This window comes from Solanum verrucosum, unplaced genomic scaffold, assembly GCF_900185275.1.
Source record: "Solanum verrucosum unplaced genomic scaffold, falcon-dt-bn FXZP01000082.1, whole genome shotgun sequence".
Classification (NCBI taxonomy): Eukaryota; Viridiplantae; Streptophyta; class Magnoliopsida; order Solanales; family Solanaceae; genus Solanum; species Solanum verrucosum.
This window is the reverse complement of record NW_026020257.1, coordinates 509,365-515,364: the sequence shown is the minus strand read 5'-3', so window position 1 is coordinate 515,364 and position 6,000 is coordinate 509,365.

The window sequence follows — 6,000 nt, the reverse complement described above, 5'->3', positions numbered from 1 at the left end:
TGACATTCGTGTCACCCTTTTTGATTTGCTTCATCTCTTTTTTGATAATTTCTATTCCCATAGCTAGTTAGATCACATTTGTACTTCTTCATTGAATTTGAACACATACCGCTCCCTGTGGGTTCGACCCCAACTCATTTGTTGGGTTTTATATTGCTTAACGATCGTTTGCACTTAAAATTGGATGGAGTGTATTTGAAACGCTATTCATCAAAAATGGCGCCACTGCCGGGGAGTGGTGTTGTTTAAATTTTTTTAGTGAAGTTAAATTGTGATCAGTTTGGTTGTAGTTGAATCTACTTATTTTACTTTTCGGTTTTGTGTTTCTTGTGTTAAACAGAGGAGGAGATGAGCATTAAAGGGAGTAATGGTAGACAAGTGGGCCACTAAGATGATGTTGGAAACCTCAATGATGTAATTTATCCAAATGCCAATGACCCAATTCCATTAGGTGGTGTGGGAGCAATACGTCTACCTTCAACTGAAGGAAACATTGATTTTCACATTACTAACATAATGCTTCAGCTCCTACAATTGAAAGGCTTATTTGGGGGGCTGACTCATGCGGATCCCCATGAACATATTCAAAACTTCTTGGACGTTTGTGGTCCATTCTCATTTAAGAACATATTGCAAAATTATGTCCGTCTCAGGTTGTTCCCATTCTCTTTGATGGGTGAAGCTACCAAATGGTTATCTGAGTTACCAAGAGACTCCATTACCTCTTGGGATGAGCTGATCACAACATTCCTAGTGAGATTCTTTCCCCCATCGAAGATGATGATACTCAGGTATATCATCCAAGGTTTTAAATGCTTGGAAGGTGAGCCAATGCATAAGACGTTGCTGAGGTTTAAGAAATTGGTGTTGTAATGCCCAACTCATGGACTTCCAAATAATGTGTTGCTGCAATACTTCTATAGGAGCCTCGACTCGGTGAACAAAGGATTTGCTGATCAACTTGTTCCCAGTGGTATAATATAACAACCTTATGAAGTAGCATCTCAACTCCTTGATTGCATGACTAAGATCAATAGGGCATGGTACAGTTGTGAAGACCAAGTCTCTCCTCTCAATTTTAGGATGACAAAAGAGCAGATCAAAAAGGATCAAGAGAGAGACTAAAACATGGCTAAAATATGACCCAACTGGATATCTTCGCTAAAAATGTCATGGGTGTTGATACAAAAATCGTTGATGTTGTGGGTGTTGGTGGAGTAAACCCCGATGAAGCACAATTTTGAAGCACTGTACAATGAGGAAGTGAACTTCCTAGCCAATCAATGAGGAGCTTATTGTGAAAACTACCCAAGACCAGGTGGAAATCAAGGTTGGAATAGAGATGAGGGCTGGGGAGACCGTAACAGAGATTGAGGAATCTGAAGGTGGCCGTACAAAAGATATGCTCTCATGCATTCTTAACAAAGTTGAAGGGTCAAACAAAGTGTTGAAAGAGATGAAAGACAATCTCTCAACTCTCAATCAGACGGTGATCTCTCACTCAGTCTCTATTAAGCAGCTGGAGATCCAAATGGGTCAAATTTCTTCTTATTTGAATCCAAGACAACAAGGGGAGTTGCCTAGTGACACAATAGCAAACCCCAAAAATGAAGGTTGATTCGGTATCCTTGTCGTGCCATGACGTTAACTAAGGCGTTTCTTAGGAGGAAACCCAAGTTTTTAATGTGTTAGTTTATGATTTTGAATAACGGATGTTGATGGTGTAGGTTGAAAGGTGAAAAATGTTGGAAAATGAGTGGTTTGGCGACCAAAAGCCCATTCGACGCCACGTCGAATAGTTCGGCGAGCCCCGATTTAGACCGCCGTTGAAACCCCTGAATTTCCTGGAGGTCCTGTAAAACTCGGCGAGGTAAAGTACCACTCGGTGCATCACCGAGTGGGTCGGCAAGAACGACGTACTCCGCCGATAGTGCTGCGAACTGAAAGGTTTTAAAGGCCAAACGGTTTAAAATTTCAAAATCCATCCTTTTCTCTCATTTCTAACTCTCAAACCTTCTCACCCACACTTTTGATCTTCAATATTTTTCTTTTACCTGCATTTTTTTTGTGTGAATTCGTGCTCGGAGTTGGGGAACTTTGCTGCCTAGCGATACAAATTCTAATTTCGGCATACAAGTTGGTTTTTCGAACCCCGTACTTTAAGTTTGTGGTTGAAATCAAATGCAATAGGTAATTGGGTGTTGTTTGATGTTGGGTAATAGCTTTAATTGTATTTATGTGTTGGATTACCCGTAGTTTGTTGAAATGTGTGCATAAAGGTCTAAAATTGATTGATTTACCATGTCTTCTGTGATAAAATCGATTTTAAATTGTTGGGTTGCGGTTTATTTTTGTTGGGTGTAGTTGGGTGAAGTCTAAGTAGCCCCGAATTGTGCCAAATGACTTAATTTTCCCAATGATGGAGCATTTGATGTCATTCTTAAGGGTAAAAGTCGTCAAATGGCTAATTTTGGCTAAATTGGGGGAAGTCTAAGTACCCGAGGGCATGGGTAGTATGGGTCTAGTGCTAATTGAATAGTGTCTGTGTTTGATTTTGAATTCGGGGGCTGCAGGTTTGATTTTGAAGTGTGGGGTTATAAATTGGCACGTTGGGCCGTTTGGCGATCGCTGAAGGCCCCCTCAAATCGCCTTTAATTTTGAAATTTTGTTGATTTCATTCTCTAACTTTCGGCGGGATGCCTGAGCTCGCTGAGTTCACTCAACGACTTGCCGAAAGGTCTTCTAGATTGACCTTTCTGCGCCCTTAACCCTTAAAATACACTGTAACTTCCGACGGGCTACTCCAAACTCGCCGATTGGTATCGGCGATCTACCGAATGGCCCTGAACATTGCCGACATTCCTCAGTTCTAGAAATTTTTTACGCTGATGTTTTTGGCGAGGCCAATCTGGCTTGCCTAATTGATTCGGCGACTCTTCTTGTTACTTAATTTTTGCATTTTTCTTGGACTATTTCTAACACTTTTCTGTGTGTTTTGTAGATATGGCTAGACCCAAAGTGTCAGGAAGAGACATGCCGCCCTACAAGCGGGCAAGATGAGTTGTAATAAATGAGGATGCAACTGCATCTAAGGCAAAGGCATCTAATCTCCCTACCAAGGGAGGAAAAGGCAAAGGAAAGGGCAAGGCTCCCATGGTAGAATCACCGGAGGTCAGCTCCGACAGTGAGGGAGTCTATGCGACTCACCTTACCTCGTCAGACAATGAGGGAGATTCCCAGGACTCTCAGGCTTCCATCTCTGAGCCTGAGGATGACCAACTTCTATATGCCCGTAGAGCAGAGATTCGCTCCAAGGGGATGCATGATCCGTCTAGGATCCGGGTGCCTCAGAGACTCATCCGCCTCCTCCAGCTTCAGCTCAGACTCCTCCCCCAGCTTCAAATCAGACTGTGGTCCCAACACCACCTATACAGGGTCCTTCTCCCCGGTCTCTCAATAGATTAAAGGCCGAGGGACTGAGGACTATTCTTGAGGTAAAGAGGTTATCCACAGACGGTGTAGTGGACAGGTACCCGAAAATATGGAGCACTCTCAACTCTAACAAATTCCAGATCGTCACTAAACCTTGGGGTCCCTACATTCCTAATTGGGTCCAGGAGTTCTATTAGACCTACGGAGACTTGGTACCATAAGGGAAGAAGAAGGCTTGTACTTTCAAACCAGTGGATTCTGTGGTTGTTAGGGCGAAGAAGGTGAAGTGTGATAGTGATGACATAAATACCATCTTGGGATGTACCTATAACTTCGTAGATGACTACCAGAGTATGATCAAGACAACGACGTTGGAGTAAATAAATAGTTGGCTGCCTCCTCACCTTTCTGACAATACTCCTAAGTGGGTTGAGTCCGAAGTGACAATACAGAAGAAGGACCTCAATATGGCAGCAATATACTGGTTTGGATTTATTAGTAGTACAATCATGCCATCCCAGAACGAGTCTATCATCTGCCACACAAAGGCGGCATGTCTTGGATCCATTATTGCGAAGAAGAGCATAAATTTAGGTGCAATCATTGGACAAGTGATGGCCACGAGGGCTAGGCAGCGACATACATCTCTCCCTTTTCTGGTGTTGATCACCGAGCTGTGCAGAAGGGCCCGTGTTCCGAGAGATGAGAATAGGGATGTGGAAGTGATTCCCACCTTCTCTACTGACATCCGGCGTATTGAGTCCGAGTACTTAACGGATGAGGTTGAGGGAAGGAGAGCAGCTCTAGTGGACACGTCCCCAGAAATTGATATTGAGACATTACCTATAGAGGTAGTATTGCCTACTCCGGCCACTCAGCCTTCAGGTACTTCTAGTTCTGCTCCCTCTGAGACTCTAAGTTCTTCTGCTGTTCCCCCACCTCCTAGATCTGTTTCTAGTACTACTGCATCCAAACCCCCGCTCACCCAGGCCATGTTACTAAGGATGGGGCACCTAGCCCATTCTGCTGATGTGCGTGACTCCTAGCTAGAGGCCGCGGTTCCCGGGATGATTGAGAAAACTCTTACCACTGCATTGACACCTATTAGAGATTCTATTTATGCCCTCACGATGAGAATAGAGGTGTACGAGAGAGGTTAGGGAGCCACTCATGAAGTGACGACCTTAAAGGCCGTAATTGCGGAGTTGAGGAAAGAAGTGGTCCAACTGAAGTCCACTGATATGTCTCTGATTTGTGGGACCGTGGAGATCCTTGACGACCTGGACACACTTATTTTGGCCTGTGTGATGTGCCTCCGGTTACCACCGGAGATGAGGTTAGAGCTGATAACGCGCCTTCAGAGTCCGAGGCTGAGACTGATGATGAGCAACTTGGTGTTCAGGAGGAGACCATTTCTTAGGGCCTGGATGATTTAAAGGAGGTTATGGTACATTCTACTGTTCAAACATCTTTGAGAGATACCTCTATGGCAGGCTCCAGTAGAGCTAATGTTGGTGTGACCCCGAGCACTGATGCCCTAATAGATGGAGCGACTGAGATGCATACTTTGAGGACAACTGCTTCTTTTTGTTGGGTTGGGTGAGGTATTTCTATACCTATCTCTTGTGATTTTGATTTGTTTTGTGAATATTGGGCTGATTTTGTTGATATATATATATATATATGCTTTGATCTTTGATCTTGTGGATGTTTTAGCTTGTGGCCCATAATATTGAATGAAAATTGTTTTGAACCAAGTTTTAAAATTTTGCCACCTCTTTTGTGTGTGATTGTGGTTGTTCTTGTGCAAATTTGAGTGTCGGTTATGATCAATACCAATGACTTGAGTAGTTCTCTTAATTGAATGAAATGAATGTGTGGCTACGATGAGGCAAATGAAGTTGCATACACAATGTGTGAACTTTTTGCATCTCGTTGTGACTAGCCAGTTGTCAAATTAGTCTCTTGTGATGAACATTATACACTAGCTAGAAAGTGTGGAGTCTTGTTCGATATTGGTACCAATGACTTGTGTGATGAGATTACTTTGAACATTGTGTATGATGACAGTTAGAATTTTCCCCGTTAGTCCGGTTGATTGAGTGATGCAAGCACTTAAAATGATCTTAGGCAACAATTTTGAAGAGTTTAAATAATTTGACAATATACCTATTTTGTGGCCAACCTTGTGAGATTTGTGAACCTTGCTTGTACCCTCTTGAGCCTTACCCTTTTTTTTTGTAAGAAACTTGAAAAATTGTGACCTCTCTTTATCCATTCACCCATAACTTTCATGAAGTGTGGTTTATTTGAATAGCCAACTTAGGCCAAAAAACTTAAGTTGGGGGTGTGGTGAAAAAAGAAGGAAAGTTATGAAGTGTGAGGAATCCCCCTTTGAGTAATGGTTTTAAATTAGATGGAACCTCTCCATGTAAAAAAAAAGAGAGAAAAGAGAAGAGAAAAAGAAAAGAAAAAACGCAAAGAAAAAGAATGAAAAAGTTGTGAAATAAAGTAGTTGAAGTTGCAAAAGAACTGGGGTATCCGGTAGTTCATATGAAGTTCAATAAT